Source organism: Nannospalax galili, unplaced genomic scaffold, assembly GCF_000622305.1.
Source record: "Nannospalax galili isolate Female #2095 unplaced genomic scaffold, S.galili_v1.0 scaffold135, whole genome shotgun sequence".
In the NCBI taxonomy this organism is placed as follows: Eukaryota; Metazoa; Chordata; class Mammalia; order Rodentia; family Spalacidae; genus Nannospalax; species Nannospalax galili.
The window spans coordinates 970,430-994,245 of NW_008338998.1; the positions used below are offsets into that span (position 1 = coordinate 970,430).

Sequence of the window (23,816 nt, forward strand, 5' to 3'; positions counted from 1 at the left end):
GCAAGGCTGGGTTCCGAATACAGTGCCACGTGCCCTATCATTGAGCTATACTCTTATCTGAAATGAAAACTAGAGCATTTAACCTTGAACTGGGTGTTAGATGGAGTTCAGGAATTATTGCTAATTCAGTTACATGAAATTATGTCATGGTGGTAAGAGCAAATAAGTCATTAGCTGTTAAAAGCCTCAAGGTATTTATGGGGTAAAATAACATTATAATTTCTCTAGCAAGGTATCCAGCATAAAATTAAATGAACAAAAATTAGAGTGAGTGTGAAAGATAAAAATGATTAGCAAAATATTTCTGAGTCTTGAGGCTGGAGTCAGGTGTATAGAAGATTCACCCTACTATTCTGTCCTTTGCTTATTTGAAATGCCTATAATAGTCATTTAAAGTCCATCTAGAAGTAGAAAAATGAACTGATAGTTCTTATTAACAGACTTTGATGTTTTCAAATGAATTATACTCCAGATGTTGCTATGTTTCCTGTCTGTCAAGTTGAGTTTCTGCGCAGTGTCATTCTAGGGTCAGGCCTGAAAAAAAGAAGAAAGGAAACAGTCAGAGCTGATGTTGACAAAAGCTTAAGAGGTTGGGCTAGAGCTTCTGTCTCCTACAGAATGGAAATGTTCTCTTTCCTTCTAAGGACATACAATTGGGCGAGACCATTAGCTAAATGGCTGGGTTAAATTCAGCCCGTAGGAAAATAAGACAGTCTAGATATCATCAAATAAATTCCAAAAGGCTTAATAATCTGAGAAGCAACAGCAAATCATAAGATGCAGACCTGAGAGGAAATCACATACAGTTAAATGGCTGGGAAAACACATTTACCTAAATGGTGATGCAATTTGGAATCATGTCTTAAGTATTGTACTATGAAATTTCAATTAGGAGCTAAGAGCTGTGAAATGGGCTATGATCGAGAACTTTGGCCAGCCACTAGATGTGCACTACAATTTTCTAAGAATGAGAAAGACAGGGAATTCCGGGTGAATGCTGGGATTCTGTGTGGTTTCAATTCTAAAGGCTTTGCACACAATCAGAGGTGTGCATGTTTTCTATGTGGGGGGTGAGTCTGGTGCACCTATTCGTGTATGTGGCACAAAAATACACAGGACACCGTGTGAAAGTCAGAGTAAATTAAGAAATGGAAAAGCTAGTAGAAGCTTGATACACTTTTCTTAACAGGATGTCATTATGGTCCCTTGCTATGGGCACATCATTTGAAACATGCAGTTGGAGTGCCAAGCTAAGGTGTCTTGGTAAAGAACGTTGCTTTACTGTCGATTGCAGCAATCCTAAAAGCAGCTGCTCCAGAATCCAGTATTTCTTTTACTCCACTCTGAGAGTGCTGGAGGGAAGACAGTGGTTTTCTCTCAAGAGCTTTTTCAGAGTTGGTGAATTTAGTTAAGATTATACAGCTGGTATGTAGCTGAGTGATAGACCCTGAATTTGAGCTCTGACTCTGCAATACACATGCAGAGAGAGATGGGTGTGTGTATATGTGTGTGAAAGAGAGATATTACAGATTTGTCTCTCTGCTTCAGGATCTAAAAATAAGATTGCAAGAAAGAACTCAATTCTGACAGTCCAAGATGAGACTGTTAAAATCATCTTGCTGCTGTGAAATCGGGAAGCCTGCTTCACAAATGCTGCCAAGACAGCTTTCCATCCAAGCACAGTGTTAAGTCCTCTCTCAGGGTCCATGGAGAAAACACATGGAGCCAGCATCACTTTTTTCTCAGGCTTTAGAGGGTGTTGCTAAAACAAAGATGATGAACACATTTCCGGTTTCATAAGGCATGAACATGGTATGCCGAGGTACCTAAGAATTTGGAAGGAGTCTTGAGTTATTAGAGTTCAGATCCAATCTGTGGATCTGTCATTCTGTGCCTGGATTGTGGAATGACTTAATACAAATGACTTCATCTCTCTTAGCTTAAGTTTTGCAATAGGAAGTTTATTAATTATTTTGTTAAGTGTCATGAACATTAAATTCAACATTATATTCAACATAATAGGTCCTGTCTAAAGGGATATCGAGTAAGAAGACAGCGATTGAAGAAGGAAAACCATCATGCCATGGACTCTGTGACAGCAGAAGCAAATCTGAAATGAAGCTAGGGGTATTTTCCAGGTGATGACCTCAGAGTCTGTTCCAGGGGAGCTGAAGCATGGAGGGAATCAGAGTGAGTGCAGTGGTTCTGCAGAAAGATGTCCAGATGGTCAGTAATAGCAGAGCAGTTTCTTGTGACTGTCATGGATCTGTATGGCCATAAACAGACAAAACTTCATTGATCTTCAACTTCCTCAGAGGTTTACAATCCCTTACTAGCACACTGGCAAGGCTCAAGAAGGAAATGAAAAAGTACGCTGGAAAGAGTCCCTTTATCTGACCCCTGTGCTCATATTGCATGTTACTTCTCCACCAACAGTCACCCTTCCTGAGGGGTTGGTATTGTTTTGTTTTCTATTTGTGTTTATTCATCTATAAGCCAAATAGTCTTTGCTTTTTCTTCTCTTCTTATTGAAGCAGAATGCTTTTATGGAACATTACTGCACTTCAGCTTGCTTTGTTCACTTGACATTTTGTGAGGCTATTGTAAAGGCAATTGCCAAAGACAGTTTCAGGCCCTCCTCTACAGGCAGTTAGTTAATTACAAACTTATCTAAAAGTGTTTATCATAGTCTGACTTCATGTTACAGAGCTTCAGGAGGAATTGCATCATGGTGCTCTTCAGCGTGGCTGCCTGTTTGCTGTGGGACATGTCACAAACTTGTCTCTAGATTTCTATCATTTATTCCTTGTCCCTCCCCAGTGCTTCAGCCCATTTTTTAGTCATTCTCCACACGACAGTGCGCGCGCGTGTGTGTGTGTGTGTGTGTGTGTGTGTGTGTGTGTGTGTGAGAGAGAGAGAGAGAGAGAGAGAGAGAGAGAGAAATGCTGGCCATTCCTAAGACAGTACCTTCTCTGAAAGAACAGCTTAGCCATGATTCACTTCAGAACCTTACTGGTATATGCACAATGCTAGGTGCTCTAGTTGGAATGTGAAAGAATAACCTCTTTTAGCTTTCCCAGCAATTAGAGCCGAATTGCCACAATGGGTTGGGAGGAGTGTCTGGATGCTCATATGAAGGTCTCGAGACACTCCCGATTCCCCCTTTAATGAAGGATGGTCAACAGTCAACAAGCCCAGCTGTAATGATCTTTTGAAAACTGGCACAGCTAAACATGGAGTCTGTTTGGCTCAGAGAACAAAGGATTACCCAAGCATAAGCACTTCAGAACCACAACATTGATCTGATTACCAATACAGTTACTAAGTGACTAACAGGCAGGCAGGTAGCATATACAGTGTGTATATACTGGGAAAAGGGATGATTCATGTCCTAGGCAGTGTGATAGTCTATCATGTTGCTCAAAATAACACGTAATTTAAAATTTGGGAGTTCTTTATTTTTGGAATTTTCCATTTAATATTTTTAGGTCACATCTGGCTACAGAAAGAGAAGCCATGAACAAGGGGACACTGCCGTATACTTTGAATTTTTTCAGGTCTTCTCAAACAGAATTTCTACTCATAGTGCATAGACCAAGGCAGAATTTAGGTAGTGGTTATTGAGACTTTTGCCAATGCACGTAGCCCTGACTTAGACTGAGGTTCCTATCCGTCTTGACTCTACACAGACGATGACAGTGGGAATCAAGTTCTATACTTTTTAATCCATGACACTGAGCTGGGAAATGCCCTGCAGGGATAAATCTCAATGTCATTTTGGCTTCTGGGAACTGTGTCTCACTCAGAACTAGTTAATGATGGATAAACAGCAAGGTCTTTGAATTCTATCCCTCTCAACCCTTACAGAGTGTAGCATAACATAAAATGTGTGGTGATGGAAAGACCAAAAAACCATTCCATAACCTCCATAACAAATTGAGGCCCAATTAAAAAGATTTAGTGAAGGGCCCCAGGTGTTTGACTATATCTGAATTCTGAAATATCTTTAGCTCTTATGTGGACATCTTTATAGTCAGAGTTCAGGCTTATCTTCCATTATTCCTGAGTTCATACAGTTATGTTTTTATTATCTGTAGTAAAAGCTTCTATATTATAAACCTGACGTCATTTAATACATTACCAAAATCAATGTCTGTTGTTGGACTTGAACCATACTTTTAGAAAGAGCATTATGACACACACACAATATTGGGTTGATCCTGTGTCCCCTGCTGGGTCTAGCTGAGATTTATGAGCTGGATGCTCAGGAAATACTTTTGGCATGATGAATAAAGGGGTGAATGGTGAGTGAGTGTGTATCTCTGCCAGTCAGCATGGATACAGGTTAGAGAGAAAGATAGGTATTCTTTGTTTTTCTTGAACTTGAAACCAGTCAAAGGGAAATGCTGCACCCAGATTCCCTCCAACTATGGCTTGCAGTATTTTGGCTGTGTCTGACACAGCTTAGTCTGTTTGATAGAAACAGACTAAGACAATGTTATTCTTATATCTAAGAAGAAGCAATTCTTTCCTTTGCTACCATTAGGTTTTATAAAACAAACAGCATTCCTTATTGAAGATGGGTTGTGGTATTCAGATGTTTTGGGAGATTGATTTGTTTTCATAAAGTAGAAGTCATACCAAGGAAAGAAATATCTAACTGAAGGTAAATGCTAAGGATCACTAAAGCTGCTTTTGCAGTTTTGAAACAAATGTGCAGGCACACAGGTCATGGACATATCTCTAGTCTTGAAAAACCATTAGGAAACATTGCTTATGGCAACCACAAGACCCTGCTCTTTCAGAAGTAGACCTTTTATGACATGTTGCCATGGGGACTGAAGCTCTGTTATCCAAACACACCATTATCTTTAGGAGGAGCTGATGGACAGAAGCTGCAGAGGGAAAAGCAGAAGCTCCTTCCTTGGCGTTCTTTCTTTTCTCAAACTCAGATCTGATTTAATCCTAGGGAGGACTGATAGCACATTAAATGGACACATCTCTGGAACTACTAAATTCTAGTCGACTGTAATTTTTATTCAGTTTTTAAAATTTGAGGTCTTTGTCTCCAAATTTCTAAATCTAGTTTTGACAATTTCATGGTGGGTTTGTGGAATAATGAAAGGCTATTTAGGAAGGCAAACTACGGCTTTCTTGGAGGGTACAAGAGAAGGCTCTAAGTGAGCAGGAAACACTGAGTTTGTTCAATCCATGTTTGTATGCACCACGTTGTCACTCAAAATCTTCCCTGTAGGAGGTCTGAATTCTGGCTTTAAATTGAGAAGGAAGGAAAGTACCCTCTTTTAAAACTACATGGTTGTGCCTAATCTGGATAGAAATTTTAAGCCACCTACTTGTTATATCAACAGTTGATGCTTTCTTAGTAAGTAATGATAGTGAGGAGCAGAGAAGTTGTTCACCAGAGCATAGCTAAGTGCTTTACACATGTGATGCCTCACTTCATCCTTGTAATTCCCCTAACACCCCTAGAGGACTCTCTGATAGATGTCTCTCAGCAACACATACTTGAGTTGATGAAGTTGAGAAAACTTGCTAGACGTCATACAGAAAGACTAATCTGTTTGCTGAAGCTGATATTTCTCCCTGAGACATAGCACCTCCTCTCTTCAAAACATCTTCCTGCAGATATTACGTAAGATTGCAAAGCATAGGTAAAGTATTCAAGGACTTTGAACCCCAAGCGGTCTCTCCATCAACCAGAATGCTTCTGTGGTTTCTCAGGTAGGATGGGAACTTTCTTCGTTGTTGGAGTGTGTGGTAGTTACTCCTCTCTTCGCTGAGACCAAATATTTGATAAGAAGCAATTTTAGGTATGGCGTCAGGGGAAGGATTATTTTGGCTCATGGTTTGTGTGGATGTAGTTCATCACATATAAATACTACCAGACAATGGCAGGTAGCCCCATAGGGACAGTAACATGTAACAGAACAGGAAGCCAAGAGAGGCCCTGAAGTGAGGCTGTGCTATGAACCTCTAGGCAGTCCCACCCCTAGCAACCTACTTCCTTCTCTTAGGCTCTACCTCCCAAAGTTTCCATTCACAGTCTCTTAAAACAGCACCTCCAGCTAGGGACCAAGCATTCACACACAAGAGCCTGTGCGAGCCATTTCAGACTTTTCCCATAACAAGACACCACACAAGACAAGTATAAACTGAAATCTGCTTTGAGTTTTGATGTCCATGTTATTAAAAAACCAGGAAGGATTATCAGGCAATATTAAAATATGGTGAAAATTCCCAGCACACAGCTGCCAGAAGAGATGTTGTCGGTATAGAGGACTCAATGCTTTTGTTCCCAGTTTCTAGGATTAAAGACCCCTGTCTTTAGCAACTGATAGAAAGTCAGACACATGTAGCCAGGTTGGAAGCATGAATTCAAGAAGCCACCAGTCATCTTAACTCTGTTTCTACTGGATCTTAGAATCCCATCTATTAGTTGTACTTGAGTCAGCGGGCAGTGTGCAGGTACCACCAAGTCACTGACTTCTTGGACAGCTTAGCCAGATGCAGACAGAAACTAGTGGTGGAGAGCCTCTGTGAAACTGTGTTTCCAGACTTTCTGAAATACTGATTTACCGGCTCAGCCATAAATCCCTACCTATGTATTTTATCTGCATTTGATGTTTTCTCAACCAAATCGAAAGGTCCTCCAGAAAAGCCCTCTCTTCTGCCAACCCTGCCAGGCCTAGCCAGGTCCCGAGCATGCTGTGGTTCTCTGCCTTCCTTTTGACTGCAGAATTCCCACAATGGCTTGTATGTTTAAGTGACCTCAAAGAAACCCAGAGAGAAATGTGCTCCCTCCACTCAGGAGCGTGATGTGCAAGGTGTGAGCATTTAGTAGAGATGTGCTACTTGTGTTTGTGGAAAGAAAGAGACATCTATTGACATAATCACCAAAGCCTGACATTTGAAGCTGTAAGTGGCTTCCCAAATTATTTAGACAAACTATATAATTTTGAAAGTATGTTACTAGAGACAGAAAACTAAGATGACATGCCTATGTTTGTCTATAGCTAGCTCATGCATGAGTACATCACAGGTACAGCCTGCTTAACCATAGGGACACATCATGAGGAAATGTAATTTTCTTTAAAATTTTTCTTTGTGTATTTCACACAAAAAATTTCTATCTTAATCATCTTTATAACCCTCACATGCTGGCACCCTCCCATAGGCCCCCACCCCCACTGGAGCCCATACACCCTGTCATATGTGTTAAGGACCACTGTGTCAAGACAGTGTCTCCAGACATTCCCCAGTGCAAGTCCATCCACTGAGGTCTTGTCAGCCTATCTAGAGTCCCTTATTTTAGGAAGATCAGCTCTACTTCATCTAGCAGCAATCAATTGCCAACACTCCTTCAGATAATATTGGGGTCTGTTGTTCATTTTCCCAGTTCTACGCTGGGTTTTTGTCTGCCTGAGTTTGCATAGGACTTGTGTATGCTGACACCATTGCCAGAGAATCATATGAGCAGGTTCCCAGGAACTTTAGGACTCTGTTTCCATATGGTCATGCACCTCCTCCCTGGCTCTTACACTCTTTCTGCCATTTTACCATTGTGAAAACATCATAGACAGCACTTGCATAAACCAACTAAACACCTATGCTTCATGGTATAGTCCATTTCTTTAAGGGTCATGATAAATAAAACAACACAGGGTTAAATCAAGTATTAGAGGAGGCTAGAGAGATGGGTCAGTGATTAAAAGCAAATGGTTGCTCTTGCAGAGGACCAAGGTTCATTTCTCAGCACCCACATGCTATACCATTTGTATATTCTAGTTCCAGGGGATCTGATGCTCTCTTCTGGCCTCCAGGGGCACCAAGCACACACACACACACACACACACACACACACACACACACACACACACAGACAAAACACATAAACACATAAAATAAAAATAAATAAACATTTTTAAAAATCAAGACTAAGAGAGCATGACATCATCAGGAGACATGGTAAGCCTGAGAATTCTGATGTTGCTGATGGCATAACATAGAAAACTGTTTTATGGTAAACATTTTTTGTTGTAAGTAGGAGTGTACTTTAAAATAGCACTAGAAGAGTCATGTGGTAAAAACACAAACCACCAACAGTCCCTGTTGTCAGGTTCAAGTTCAAGTTCCTGCCTGTTACTGGACATGCTGTCGTTTGTGACAACAGAGACAAGTAGGTTTGTTTGCACCAGCATTAGCATAAACATGTAAGCAGCACTCTATGCAAAGACAACACAATGGTTTTGATATCCCCAGGCAATGGGAATTTTTCAGCCCCATTATAATCCCAGGGGGCCAGTGCCTCACACTATCCACCATGGACTGAAGTGTCACTGTTATAGAGCACACAATTGCACTCCAACTGTCCACAGAGCATCAGTTGATGCCTTTCTGCTTTACCTGTGTGAACCAGCCCACCAGCCAGCCATGGTAGTCCTATGCAAGGGCCCCAGAAGAGCGTGCAACAAAACTCCTTGGACTTCCAAGCATGTTTCAGCCTCATTCTTCTTGAAGTTTGTAAGTAGTGTGAAGTCTCTTCTGCTGACCATCACTATTTGATGTAGCTATGTTGTATAACATCATTGTCAACACTGAATTAGTGAATATCAAACCATTGCTCCCAGGGGAAAGACAAGGTTAGGGTCCTACAATCTTCTGGTCACATTTTCACCAACTGACTATTACAAAATCTCATTTTATGTATATTTATGTGACAGACCTTGTATCACTTATTTTTCTTGTTGCTATGAGAAGTTGCCTTACAGGAAGGAAGCAACTTAAGGGAAGCAGAATTTATTTGGGCTTACGGTTTGAGGGGATGCAGTCCATCAGTGCAGGAAAGGTGTGGTAGAGAGAGTACCTGTAGCTTTAGGGACAAGAGTGTGGAACAGCTGATAACAGTGGCCCATAGCCAGGAAGCAGGGAGGCATGAATTCTGATGCTCAGCTTGCTTCCTCCTTTTTTCCTTCTCATTCAGGCTGGGCTCCCAGCACATTCAGGGTGGGTCTTTTCATCCCATTCAAGCTTCTCTGGAAACGCTCTCACAGACACATTTAGACGTGCATCTCCTAGGTGATTTGAAATCCAGGTTGTTCCAGAGGACAATCTGAATTAACAACCACAGGCCCCTTAATTAATAAGCATTATTGATTCATTGACATTGAACATACAGCTAGCAGCACTATAACAGAATGAGGCTCATCTACATACCTTTCTCCAGAAAGCATGAAGTGTCCTTCCTGCCCTTAGGAACTTGTTATAGGGCCTCAGTACTATGTGTGAGGGCAGAAGGCATTTTGACATGGAAACCACCAACTGAAAGTATAAAATTGGGAACACTGTGGTAAGAAAGGCAGCTCAGCAGACATACTTAAATGTGGATGAGAGCTGATAAAGGCAGAGCCTCATCACCTTGCTCTACCACACTTTGAGCTCACTCTTTGGGGAGCCTAATTTTGTTTTCTGCTTTCTAAGTCTTTGAATGATCATGAAAGTGCCCTAAATATTTATTTTACAGTTATAAGGACATGTTAGTAAATAGATGAGTGTGAAAACACACAACCCTCAGATAATAAGGAACAGCTGAGTATTGCTTCCACAGGCCTTTATTTAAGCAAAATTTATAATTATAAAAGACTTCCTCTGAACACATTAGTATATGCCTCAAACTATGGCTATTGAACATCCAATAAGATTAATTCCACCAGTCTGGTACATTTAAAAAATTTTTTATTTATTATTTATTTTATGTGTATGCATATATTGCCTGCATGTAGGTAAGCGCACCCATGTCGTGCAATGCCCGCGGATGTCAGACTGGTACTTTTAATTATCATGTGCTATGTAGATAAAGCTTTGGTAAAAAAAACAAATATTCTCAGATAAAACTTGATTAGATATATATTTTGTTCCTTAAACTAGTTGACTAAACTATGACCATAGAAATTCTAAGATTATGTGTATATTATTTTTGTCTCATCCTTTATATATCCTAACAAACCTAAACAGACCTTCATCACTTGCTTAGCTTGGCAGTGATGCATTTTCTTTGGGGTCACCCACAGGCCTGTAAACAATACCTCATGCATGCTCTGCAAGTAATCCCTTACAGCCCTTTATTTAAAAAAATAACTATGAGACATAATAGCATTAACAAATAAATTTTCTATTTGTTGTGAAACTTCTTTTCCTGGGGATGCTAAGCAATGCTTATTCCCTTTTAAGGTTCTAGTGTCAAGCCAATGTTTCATTAAAGTTTTACTGGGGAACCAATGAATTTCTTGAGCTTATTTACGGAGATAACTGAGGGGTTACGGAGGAGTATGTATGACCTGAGAAAGCCTTTATCCAGCATGGGTCATGCCTTCTCTTCCTAGCCTTCCCCAGATTGTATACTTTAGCCCTCCCCAAATCCAGGAGGCCATGTATGATTAGGGCCAAATTACACACAGTTGAATGGGAAGAGTGGCTGGATAATCCAGTGAAGGTCCAATGACCGTGCTCGGCCCTCCTTTAATGAATGAGCACAACCATCAACAAGCCCAATTGTGATGATATTTAGTGATCAGGCTCAGCTGAAGTCGTGGTGATAGTAATTATTTCATGCAGAAGGGACTGCTGTATACCTTCATCTTATTAAAAGGATCTGGAATTTAAAAGGATTTGGTGCTAAGATCCATATATGAGGGAGAACATAGGTCGTTTGTGTCTGTGTTACTTCACTTAGCATAACAGTTTCTAGATCCATCCATTTACCTGCAAATTTCATTATTTCCTCTTTCTTTACTGACGAATAGAACTCCATTGTGTGAATATACCACATTTTTGTTTACCGCTCGTCAGTTGAGGGACACTTAGGTTGCTTCCATCTCTTAGCTATTGTGAAAAGAGCAGCAACAAATATAGTTGTAAAAGTGTTTCTACAATAGGATGAGTCCTTTGGGTATATGCTAAAGAGTGGTGTAACTGGGTCATATGGTAGGTTCATTTTAAGTTTTTAATGCATTCTCCACACTTTTCCATGGAGGTTGCATGAGTTTGCAATCTCACCAGCAGTGAATGTGTGTTTTCCTTTCTCCACATCCTTACCAATATTTGGTATCATCTGTTCTCTTGATCCTAGCCAGTCTGACTGGGGTAAGGTGATACTTAGGGTGGTTTTAATTTGCATTTCCCTAATTACTACTTTGAGATGCATCTTAGTCATCTTTATTTCTTCCTTGGAGAACTCTCTGTTTAGATCTTTAGCCCATCTTTAACTGGGTCATTTGTTTTCTCGATTCTTTGTTTTGGGGGTTCTTTATATATTTTGGATGTTAAACCTCTGTCAGATGTGTCACTGGTGAAGATTTTTTTCCCATTCTGTGGGTTTCCTCTTCACTTTTTTGATTGTTTCTTTTGCTGTACAGAGGCTTTTTAGTTTAATGAGGTCCCACATGTTGATTGCTAACCTTAATTACTGAGCAACTTCTGTCCTATTTAGAAAATCCTTTCCTACATATATATTTTGTAGGTTATTGCCAATATTTTCTTCTAATAATTTCAGGGTTTCCAGTTTCACATTGAGGCCTTTGATCCATTTGAAGTTGACTTTTGTGCAAGGTGAAAGATAATGATCTACTTTTGTTCTTCTACAGTGGAGATCCAGTTTTGCCAGCATCATTTGTTGAAGAAGATGCTGTCTTTCCTCTATTGTGTGTTCTTGGCATCTTTGTCAAATATCAGGTGGCTGAAATTGCATGTACTCAAGTTTGGATCTTCAATGAGCCATTGATCTATGTGTCTATTTTTGTGTCAGTACCATGCTGTTTATATGGCTATGGCTCTGTAGTATACTTCAAGATCTGGTATAGTAATCCCCCCAGCATTGCTCTTTGCGCTTGGGCTGTTTTGGCTGTCCAGGGTCTTTTGTGCTTCTAGACGAATTTAAAGATTTTTGTTTTAATTCTGTGAAGTATCACATGTGGGCTTTGACTGGTATTGCATTGAATCTATATATTGCTTTTGGCAGGATGGTTATTTTCACATATTAATTCTTCCAATCCATGAGCATGGGAGGTCCTTCCATCTCCTGGTGTCTTCCTCAATCTCTTTCTTTAACGATTTTAAGTTTTTATTGTAGAGATCTTTGGTATTTTTGGTCAGATTTATTCCAAGATATTCTTTTTTTCAGCAATTGTAAATGGGAACATTTGCCTGTATTCTTTCTCCAGTTGCTTGTTATTCATATAAAGAAAGGCTACTGATTTTTGTAGATTGATTTTATAACCTGCCACTATGCTGAAAGTGTTGATCAGTTCTAAGACTTTTCTGGTGGAACTTTTGGGATCTCTTAAGTATAGTAACATATCACCTGCAGAAAGTGATAGTTTGACTTCTTTTCCAATTAGTACTCCTTTAATTTCCTTCTCCTGTCTTATTACTCTAGCAATAGTTGCAAGCACTATGTTGAAAAGGAGTGGAGATAGTGGACATCCTTGTCTGGTTCCTTATTTTAATGGGAATGCTTCCAGTTTTTCTCCATTTAGAATGATGTTGCCTGTGGGTTTGTTGTATATAGCTTTAATTATATTGAGGCATGTTCTGTCCAGTCCAATTCCCTCTAGGACTTTGAACATAAATGCATGCTAAATTTCATCAAATGCCTTTTCTGCATCTATTGAGATGACATTGTGGACAGTTTTTGCCCCTTGCCCTTCAAGATCGACTAAGTTCCAGGGGACTATGGAACATCCCTCAAAATGTCCGGTAACTGAGGTGAGTCACCTGTCCTCTTGTTCAGGGAGGACCTGGAGACACCACCAGATGGACTTGAATCAGTGTCCAGTCTACAAAGAGGAGGGTCAACTCAGAGGAAATATCTTGTTCATGCTTCCAAGTGAAGCCAGCCATGGTCAAGCAGCACATTTGACTTATCTTCACTAGCCAGAATTAGTAAAATGAAGGAGCCAGGGGCTTCTCCCAAGCCCATGTGACCCCTGAGGCACAGATCCTCAAATGACCTTAAGTGTAAAAATAAATTGATTTATTTGGGCCAACACCCAAAAGGAAAGTATAACCAAATGTAAAGCCATCAGCATATTTCTTTAAGAATTCAAGGGATTAAACTTCCCAGACATTAGGCTTAAGTCCATATAAAAAGTTATTTAGACAATTATTTCTCATTGATAACTTTGTTCCTAACCAGAAAGTGCTGCTCAGATGTAAGACTTCAAATCTTGGTCTCCAAAACTGTAGTGCCCACCTGTAGCTAAGGGAGAAAACCAGCTATTATTCTAAAATGATGGATAAATGTTTTCTCCCCTCTATCTAGAAGTCTTTTAGAGGGAACTGACATTAATTCTAACCACTCCAACAGATGGAAGAAGCCAGAGTGGTCTGCATGCCGATTCCCTATTGGCAATTTGGGTAACCCCTTCAGAGGATAATGTGATAAGAATTTGAGGTAGGAATTGGCTAGGCAGTTAGGGTAAAAAGAACCCAAAGAAGAGTGGCCAGTTTCTTGGCTAAAACTCACAATGTCTTTGGGCCTCTTAGCAACCTACTCCATTCCAAAGGCCAAAAGTGTCAAAAATATTTTGGAGCTTTTATCTAATCCTTAAAAGATTTTAGGGTTACCACTTCAGAGGAGGGAATGTTAGAGTAGCCAAAAGCCCCCTTAAAAAATAAATAAATAAAAGAAGAAGAAAGAGTGCATGAAGTTATCAGAAAAAAGTGATGGGGTGATATGGGAGGAGTTGGAGGGGAGGGAGTGGGCATGGATTTGATCAAAACACATTATATGCAAGTATAAAATTCTCAATAAATTATTTATTTAAAAAAGGACTTCTTGATTGATTCCTCTTTATAATCAGTGAAATAGAATTTATATATGGTCCATTAAAATTAATTCGTGACTAATTCCAGGTTAAATGGAACCTTTACTCTGTCCTCTGGATTTTATACAGGAAATATGGAATTATTATTTTAACAAGTTCCTCTGGCAGATGACACTACGTGGTTTGAATTCCAAACAGGTCCTGCATGCTGGCTAGAAAAAATGATTGTAAGTAGGAAGAAGCCTGTTCTAAGAGAATGGCTGTTATTTGTTTGCTCATCACTCATTTACCAAGCACTATTTTTTCAGGGTACCAATAAAATTCCACACTCTGAGGATCCAGCCATGAGGAAATATTCCAAATGCATGATATTTGAGGTGCTCGTGTCCTAGGAAGGAAGATGGTACAACTCAGGGCCAATACTGCATCCCCAGGCTGTGATAAGAATAGGGGAAGTTCTGTGATAAGAATAGGGGCAGTTCTGTGATAAGAATAGGAGACTGGAAGAGAGAGAACTATTGCTTTAGCAGCTACTGTCCTTGTGTGGCGAGCTGGATCCTGGTCTTGTAGTGACTTTTGCATGGAATAACTGGGTCTTGGTAGATTCAATATCACTGTGATGGAGGGTGCATACCCTACCAATTGTAGCCTGGAATGTCAAAGGTACAGACTGACCAGAACCAGATAGGTCTCCTGGGCTTGGTGCTTTCAAGAGGAGGGCCAGTGGAGCACAAGGGACTATATCTGAGAGGGTTTAGGGTTTGAGATGGATCAGAGCTGAAGTTAAGGAAATGGGACTGAAAGAGGAGAAGGGCTTGCAGAGATGATTGTTTTCTGCCATACAGAGCCCAGGAAGAGGGGTAAGTTGGGGGAAAACAGTAGAATCTTCTGGGTTTATGTTTTTATAGGTCATTTTATCTATTGGAGCTGATATTGTGAGATCATGGTTAGAAAGAAAAGGCGCTGATGTGATGTGGCAGCATCAGGGCATTATTTTGTTCCTTGGCCTTTCTCCTGGTCTCCCTTTCTACCTCCTCATTGGCTGGCTGCTGCTCAAGTGCCAAGATGCAGAATGTGATTGACATGTTGCAGGGAAAGACACTGTATTGGAATTTAAGGAGACAGGTGTAATCACTCCAGCAGAGTATGTGGCAACTGGTGACCAATGTTCAACGTGGAAATGTGCTACGAGGGAGGAACTCAAATAGAAGGCACACCTACCAAAAAGAAAACATTTTTTGGTAGCCAAAAATGTGCCTTGCTAATAAAGGTACACACAGATGGAATATTGAGATGAACTGAGAGCTATCACTGATGAAAAGGATGTTGATAGGGGATGGCTGTCTGATACCAACCATGATACAGGTACTGCAGGAATGCCTGAAGCATTAAAGAGCTTACACTGGAAAGAAAGCATAGTCTACAGCTATGGAAGTTTTGCCGTGACAAGCAGCAGCCTTTTATAACAGAGCACATTTCTGAAGACATGGTGAAGAAGACACCCGGCAACAACGGCCAGTGAAGAGTTTTGTCTCACCCCCTCCCACGTATGCCTTTCACCCACGAAGGCAGGTTGAAGTGATGAGGAAAATCACCGAAACTACTGCAGAGGGGAAGAGAGAGAGCTTGGTATTCCTCCGTTTATCTTCCAAAGTTTTTGAAAAATTTTAAAGCTGTCATTCCAGCAATAGAATATGCAAGCTGCTTCGTCATGAATTTCCAAGATCACAGAATCTCTTCTAATTATTGGTTCTGAGTTTTAAAGAATTAACTCATAGATGTGACCATTGACTGTATTTACCAATTTATATTTTATGCATTGAATAGTGTTCCACCAAAAAAAAAAAAAGGAAACGCAAGCTGAATGAATGAACTTAACAGTTTAAGCAAAGAAAGTTTATGAATTGGGCAATCCTCAAAAGATTCAGGAGTTCACATTGTAATTCACTCTGTAAGCTTTCTTGGACCGAAAAGGGGAATTGACCTGAGGAACATGGTAGAGAAAGCTGATTGGTTCCACGTGGCTTCTGCCTTATTTGAACAGGATTTGAGCAGTTGGCTGCTGTGTTTGCAGCTCTGTGGCTCTGATTAGCTGAGGTTCCGCTGTTTGTTACAAAAACAGATTTTTAAGATAGGTTTTCAGTGTGTTTATTTAACCGGCTAACAGGTCTTTGGAAGAAGTCTCAAGCACGTGAGCAATGAGGTCCCATCAGGCAAACTTAGACTGATTAGACCCGATTCAGGTCTGACAGTCCCACTTTGGTTTCTTGAAAGAACGTTCCTCATAGGGAAAACACAACCCTTATCAGTAGTGGGGAGCTGAAGAGTAGGGAGGTAGGTCAAAGCAGCAAACCTGGACTTCAAACAGTGACTCCATCCCACTACTGTTGATTAGCTTGCTTCTCTGAGGGCACAGGATCAGGAAGGTGTGTGAAAAGGCCTCAAAGCCGGAGTAGACTCTAAGCAGCAGGAGAGTGGTCCTGGAACCAGAAGAACAGCCTCATGAGGAACAGAAGGGATGGGGCAGAACACTAACCGCAGCCTCAGCCCGCAGCTCTCCTCCCACCAAATTGGCTCCGTGTGAGAACCAGCTCCCCGTATGAGTTTCTAGGTTTATGAAGGGCTGATGTGTTTGGTCTAGGTGGGGTCCAGGAATTTCACAACATCTCTGGCCTTCTGCTTCTAATGAGAAGCCAGAAACCCAGTTGGTGTTACTTAGTGCTTCCTACACCTGGATTCAGCTGTTAGTAAGACCTTAGAGCCGGCACACAGTGCTTGAGATGCAGCAGCAGGCAAGAAAGAACTCAGAAATTGCTCACTGCAGGTAGAAAGGTGACCTGTTTTGGAATGGGCTTGATGTTTCATAACATTTCCTACATTTGGTGGGCCCTTTATTTTGCCAATAAAATTTATACAAGCACAGGAAAAGCTATGTCTTTTTACTCCTCAAAACCTTATAAAGGACTGGGGAGATGCCTCAGTGGTCAGGTGAGTAGATAGCGTGAGGATCAGAGTTAGGATCCCCAGAACCAAGAGGGCATGGTACCCCACCAGTAATTCCAGTGCTAGAAGGCAGAGACAGGGGAATCGATGCAGCAAGCTGGCCAGCAAGATTAGCCTTACAGACAAGCTCTGGGTAGAAATGTAAGACCCTGCCTCAGTGATAAAGGAGTCAGCCATGAAGGAAGACTTCCAAATTCAACCTCAGGCCTCCACACATACACACATGCACACACACCTGCACACACATACATACATGCATATATATGTATGTATGTATGTATGTATGTGTGTATATATGGCAGAAAATATGACAACAAAACCCCTTGTGACCGTGCTGATACTTTAAACATACCTACAGAACATGCCCCAGATTTGGTGGTGCCCTCTATTCTGCCATTCCTAGCAAATACAGGCACCAGGAATGGTCTGGGTTCTAGCGACACCCGCTTCCATCCTCCTTCCTTTGGCCACCTTCCTTGTCTGCTCCATAAATCACTGTGTTATGCAAATTGAAAAATCTGCCGGTAGCTCCTGTGAGAAGAGATCATCCACAAAAGTGAATTTCCATGGAAACCAAATGCAAAATGCAACAGGAAGGAGAGAGGAAAGACAAATTAGACTTGCTGCCTCCATTCCATCAGCGGCACAGGTTCCCATTAGCACCCCTCCCCCATCTTTTATTGTGTTCGCTTTTAGATGAGAGTGGTTTCTTTTTTTTTTTTAATCTCATGTCCTTCTGGGTGTTCAATTTATTCAGTCTGGAAAGGGATGATTTATTTAGAGTGCTTACCTTTGTGAAGAGCTATTACATAGAGAATGGTGGCCATTTTCTCTTTATTACTAAAGAAAGAAAAAGGGAACCTTCATCCCAGTAGGAGAAGTGAACATCAAGGAAGAAGTTCTTAACTTAAAGGGATAGAAAATATTGCATAAGGATTGTAGAGATAATAGACTGCTGTTTCTTGGAACTCTTTTTATGGAATGATATATCAGTCTGTTGGGACAGCCATAACAGTGGGTGGCTTAGACAACAGATATTCATATCCTCACAGGTCTGGAGATCAAAAGCCTAGGAAGGAGATGCCAATGTTTGTTTAATGAAGTGTTCCTCTTTGGTTTCAAGCTAACCACCTTCTTCCCATCTTTTTACCTGGGCTTTACTTCTGTATGTGCACATCTCTGTCCCTCTGCATTCAATTCTCCTCATCTCATGAGTATGCTGGTCAGATTAGATTAGAATCTTCCTTGATGGCCATATTGGCCATATTTGAACTCCATTGCCCTTTTAAAGACTCAGTAGCCATGTCATAGTTGCGGAAACCATGACCACATAGCAGCTGTGGCTATCTGCACAAGATTTGCACACACACACACACACACACACACACACACACACACATACATCATGAAAGTAAGAGGTAGACTAGTTGGGAAGACAGGGGTCAACAGGTGTAAGAAAGAGATAAGAAGGTAAAGGGGGTGAACATGTGCTCAATGCACTGTATACATGTATGACACTGTCAACGTCCTAAACTTGAAAACAGTAATGGCTTCATAGTCCTTTGAACACTCAGCACTAAAAATCATTGAATTATGCAAATGGACAAATTGTATGCTATGTGCATTCTTTTTATCAATAATTATTTTATTTTAAAAAAGATGCTTTATCAAAATACAGACAAATTCTAAGGCCCTGGTTCAGGGCTTCAATATATAAATCACGAGATTCTGTTGTGAGAACATAATTTAAAATGCAACATAGAATAGCCAGGGAAAAGCTTCCTCAGAAAGCATTTCAGACACAGGACACAAAGGTCTGTGTGCCGCTGTCCCCCACCCCCAATTGTCCTCACTTTACGTAATGGAACTTGCCGCAAGGACAAGTCTCCATTAATGCAACATGGCATGAGTGTTCTGCCATTGTGTGTGACCCAAGAGCCCCTCAGAGCAAGCACAAAAGACATGGTCAGGGACTAAGGGTCCCAAGTGAGATGTACTTCTTCAAAGCAATTTCAGATCATCATCCCCAAATCCAACTGGCTACGATTGGTGAAAGTAAATTTGGGACTCCTGCTTTTTTCTAACCTCCAAGTGACCAGGGATAGAACTAATGCTACTTCCAGCCACAGGGCCTGGACTTAGAGTCACTGGAAATTAGTATGGTGACCTCCAAATGCTAAAGAGTAAAAAAAAGGCACCAAGGAGTTCACTGAAGACACAGCAGAACCATTCCGGAGCTTGCAAGGGTTAAATGGGCTGTGGCTTAGGATCACTTCTGATAAGAACCTAGCAAGTAAATGAGTCACACCACCTGTTGCCCACACTCTGAAGCTCACTCCTGAGTAAGGTCTGTGGACAAGCTGGACAGCACCCTGGGAAGCTGATATTCAATCTTAACCCCATCCAGATGGGTTAGATGAGAATTGAAGTTGTCTTTCAAGTTTGTTTAACCGTTTTTAGCAGAATTGTGTTTGTGAGACAGACTCTCTTGGTGGTGATAGTGGTGGAATTACTGGAATTACTACTTGCTAAGATGTTGAGAGAATGCCTGAAAAATTCAGAAATCGTGTAAGCCATCCTGAGAAAGTTACTACGGAAACTATCATGCTAATAAAATACAAAGGACCTCCTGGGTCAGAGGCAAAGGACTCTGGTGTATATCAGCAGGGCAGGCAGCATGAGCTTTAGGTCCACAGAGGTTTCCCTTGTCCTCTGCATTCCATGAGGGGTGGCATGGTGGCACCTATGTGTGCAGTGTGCATAGCAAGCTTGCATCACCACCAGGGAACTCTGGGCCTGGGAAACCAATGCCATAGAAGGGGGCATTATGTTCCTCTCTTGGTCAGGAAATAAATCTACATCCTGCCTCAGAGAGTGACAGTATCTCTACCTTCCAATGCTCGTTGCTATGTAAATATTCTTGAAAGTGGCAATCTGGGCCAAAACCAATCCAAGAGGTACAAATTATCCACAGAAAACTGCCTCTCAAGGCTTGTTCTCTTGAAAATGATTTTATCCTCTGGGATGTCTCTCTAAGTGTCCTTGTTTGCAGCAAGACCCAGGTATGCCACAATTTATAGTCAACACAGAAGGAAACAATAGGAATTAGTACAGGCCAGTAATTAGTCTTAAGGAACCTACTGTATGTAGGAATTGTATATACTTGAATACTGAGATTTCTATCTTGTACATTACATAATAGAGTCCTGTGGGGATCTGTGTTGATATAAAGTACTGACTAGGTGAGTCAAATTCCTTCTTTTCAATTAACTATGTGATAAATTAATTAAAAGAATACAAATTAAAATATAATTATAGCAGCAGGTGCAAGACTAGGAGAGGCCATTGAGTTATTGTAGGAAAAGTTGAATTTCAGTTTTATCTGTAGTCCTTTTGTCAATAACTTCTGAGAGGGATCCAATCACAAATGGGAGGATGATTCCTGAGGTAGCACCACGTGAAATGGCAGTTGTATGTCTTGGATTGTCCCACAGCCTATCTTGATATAAACTGAAATTCAGCACTGATAAAATGGACACAATGATTGTTCCCCGCAATTTCCTTATTACATGACTTAAAGAACTGAACAGCTACATTATGCAGTATAGGGAAAGGTAGTAATAATAGATGACAGTAGGTTCTTTTTTAGAAATTTACATTTATTAATGCACTTTTACGTTTGTTATTTAATTTAATTTCAAAACATGATTTGATTGCTTCTTTTTTCCATATGCAGGCAGGCAAAGAGATTTAATAACTTACTCAAAATCACAACTAAGCAGTGAGTGCTGGGGTAAATGCCTGTAGCCCAGCGAGGTAGGACGATGCAAAATTCAAGACAGCCTAGCCTACATAGACACCCCATCTCAAAATGCAAATGAAACATAACAAAAGCCACCACTGTGCAGTAGAATACAGGCTCACGTTTGTAACTATGACTTTTCACAAGGGAAGCCTCTCACAGACACAGGACAACAACAGCAAAGCCAGCAGAATTGACTTCATGCTTACAAACAAAAATCAATGCTACTAATGTTTACCAGGAAAGAGAGTGGCTACAAGGCACAGAATAATTCACTTTTTTCCTCCTACTTCCACTTCTGTGGCGTTTAGCACTTTCCAGGGCATGATTTTTGTACAAGAAGATCGTTATCAAGGTTTCGAGGTTTCCCACGGCTTCTGCTCCTCTGGAAGCAAGAACTTGACCTGACTACAACTATAAGGAGAGTGCTGTGTGTTATTTTCCAAACTGATTCTGAAATCGTTTGGGGAATGCTTCTTAGAGACTACAAAAGAGTCAGTTGTGCAGTCTGTTACTGCCCAAAATCCTTCCTATATGGGAAGCCTTTGCTAATCAGCTGCACTGTAAACTTTCCAGCTATTAAGTCAGATTCAGGAGCTTTAATACCTCACTCAGTAGATTTAGCAGAAGTGTGTGTGTGTGTGTGTGTGTGTGTGTGTGTGTGTGTGTGTGTGTGTGTGTGAATACACTCCTGTAGAGGCTAGAGGAGGATGTGAGGTGTCCTGCTGCATCTCCTCCTTATCCCCTTGAGATTGTGAACCTGAGTTCAGTTTTTCAGCTATGGTGGCTGGCTGGCCAACAAGCCCCAGTGATCCTCTTGTCTCCTCCCTTAAGAGTTCATAGAGATAGGCCTGTGAGTCACCTGTCCAGGCAACCACCCCCCAGGAAAGGTGATGCACCTGAAGATATGGTACGGAGATGGGAGGAATAATTAATTTCCCCTTAACAAAATAATATAATATGCACCCCAGAAACCCCTCTCCTAATGCAGTTGCTTGCAGATCTTCACTGATGAACCTGATTGCTTTTCTGAGTTCTCACTCAAAAAGTACAACTTTTCGTCTTTCTGTCTCTTCTTTGATATTGGCCAAAATCCTCAGCGTGCTTGCCCTGATGCTCTGGACATCCTCATTCCTTCTCTAAGAACGTTTTCGATGTGCAGTTGACTGCTGATGTATACTGCTGAGCCTGCCTACTTTCTTGGTCCCTGACTCAAAAGTCATGACTATCTCTCTTCCTCTTAGCCATCTCCCACCTCTGAGATGTACAGTCTGCCTACCTTGTTAGCTTTCCCTCAAACTCTAATAAAATGAGCATCCTTCTGAGTCTGTCTTTAAATTCTTTTGTTAATGAGACTCAATACCCACAAGAGGGAAGCCTAGTTCCCCAGTACAGTACCAGTTTGCTCCATCCCCATCTCCTCAACCCTCACCCATAGCCTCTGATAGCTGTCAGGAGCTTGGCAAGAAGAGCTTTGACTAGAAGTGCCAGCTTCCTGCCTTGTTGGTGGGAAAGGCATGCATGCTTGTCCTGCGTTTCTGTCACAAGGACAGAAGAGAAAGAACAGGCATCAGCTCCTCATAGACACCTGCTGTGCATCACACTTCATCTGGTGCACGCTTGCTCGAATTTTAAAATATGCTTGGCCCACAGGGACCCTATATAAGCCAGAGTTGTGCTTTGGAAGTCCTGGGTGGAGTCTAAGGCCTCACATTAGCTTCAAACTCACAGTGTAAGTAGAAAGGGCTTTGGGAACTTTCTCCTATAATATCCTAAGACTTGCACTTTCAGCTACATAATGAAACCTGTGAATTATGATTGACATACAATGAAGGGTCAATATATAAAGAATATGTTTGATTCCTCCCCCCAGTCATCCCCATAGGCAAGGTATTCAATATAGCTATAGTCCTCCAAGTTTCCTTGAACCCACTAGTTATCTTTTAAATTGCCATGATCCCTCCCAGTCAACCATTCTCTCTTTTGTCACTATAGATATGTTTTTATTTTCTAGAATTTTTTATCAATGCCCTCTTTGTTGTTATGTTTTGCTTTGGCTTCTTTTGTTGAGCATAATTATTTTAGACTCATTTATGCTGCACCACGAATCAATATTGCTTTCTTTGGTGGAACATTTGCAATGTTTAGTTATTACAAATAAAGTCACCATGAGCATTGCTGTGCATATGCTCGTGTGCCTCTGCTTTCAATCCTCTTTAGCAAATTTCTGAGAGTGAGACAGCTGGGTCATATGATGGGTAAAGTTTTTTCTTAAGATATTTCATTACTGGAAATAGAGAATGAGGATTCCACTTCATCCACACCCTTACAAACAGTTTTCTTGTCCTTTTGAGACAGGTCTCCCTACAGCTTCAGCAGGCCTAGAACTTACCATGTAGACCAGGCTGGCCTCCATCTCACAGAGATTTGACATCCCCCTATCTGTGCCTCCCAAGTACTGGGATTAAACACATGTGCCACCATGCCTGGCCCCTTGCAAATATTTTCTTCTGGTCAGTCTTCCTAAGATATTGTAAGGTCTGAAGTTTAAGGGTTCAAGAGGAACATTGAGGCAGATTGTTCTTTTGAATAGGGGATTTATTAGGAGTTATTAATGCCATAGAAAGCCAGTAGCATGGGTGGGACTCTGAGGAGTGTTCAGGTCCAGGAGGTTAAGTGGGGACTCTGTCTTACAGGGTTCAGAGCATGGTGGGGAGGTGCTATGTCAAACAGTTGATGTGTAGTTTACAGAGGGAGCTTGTAGTCAGGTTGTCTCTGATTCTCAGGCAGTCAGAGAAAGGATCCACGTTTTAGTTAATGTGTGTCCACCACTGACAGGTTAAGATGCTTGATAAATTTCCTCTGGAGAAGTGAGGATTACAGATTGACATTCACTATAGGGTGGCTGTCGTGTCTTCCTAACCCAAGCTCGCAATTCTGTCATTCTGGTATTGTACAGTGGTATTTACTGGTGGTTTATGTGCATTTTCCAGTGACTGAAGATGTTGAGCATCATTTGCTTATTTGTTAACTGCATATATTCCTTAGTGAAATGCTAGTTTGATTTTTCTTGCCCACTTAAAATATTGTGTTGTCTGTTTCATCATTTGGTTTTGAGAGTTTAAAAAAATATTTATATGTACCTATTTTTTTTTTTTTTTTTTTTTTTT

General features: G+C 41.0%; 1 long non-coding RNA gene across 1 annotated transcript in view; it reads left to right on the top strand.

Annotated features, from left to right (window-relative positions):
- Positions 1 to 23,816, top strand: part of LOC115070468 — an 83,911-nt gene that overhangs the window by 21,747 nt on the left and 38,348 nt on the right. Inside the window, exon 3 of the long non-coding RNA XR_003849625.1 lies at positions 2,023 to 2,138. This is a non-coding gene — a long non-coding RNA (uncharacterized LOC115070468). The remainder of the gene's footprint in view (positions 1 to 2,022; positions 2,139 to 23,816) is intronic.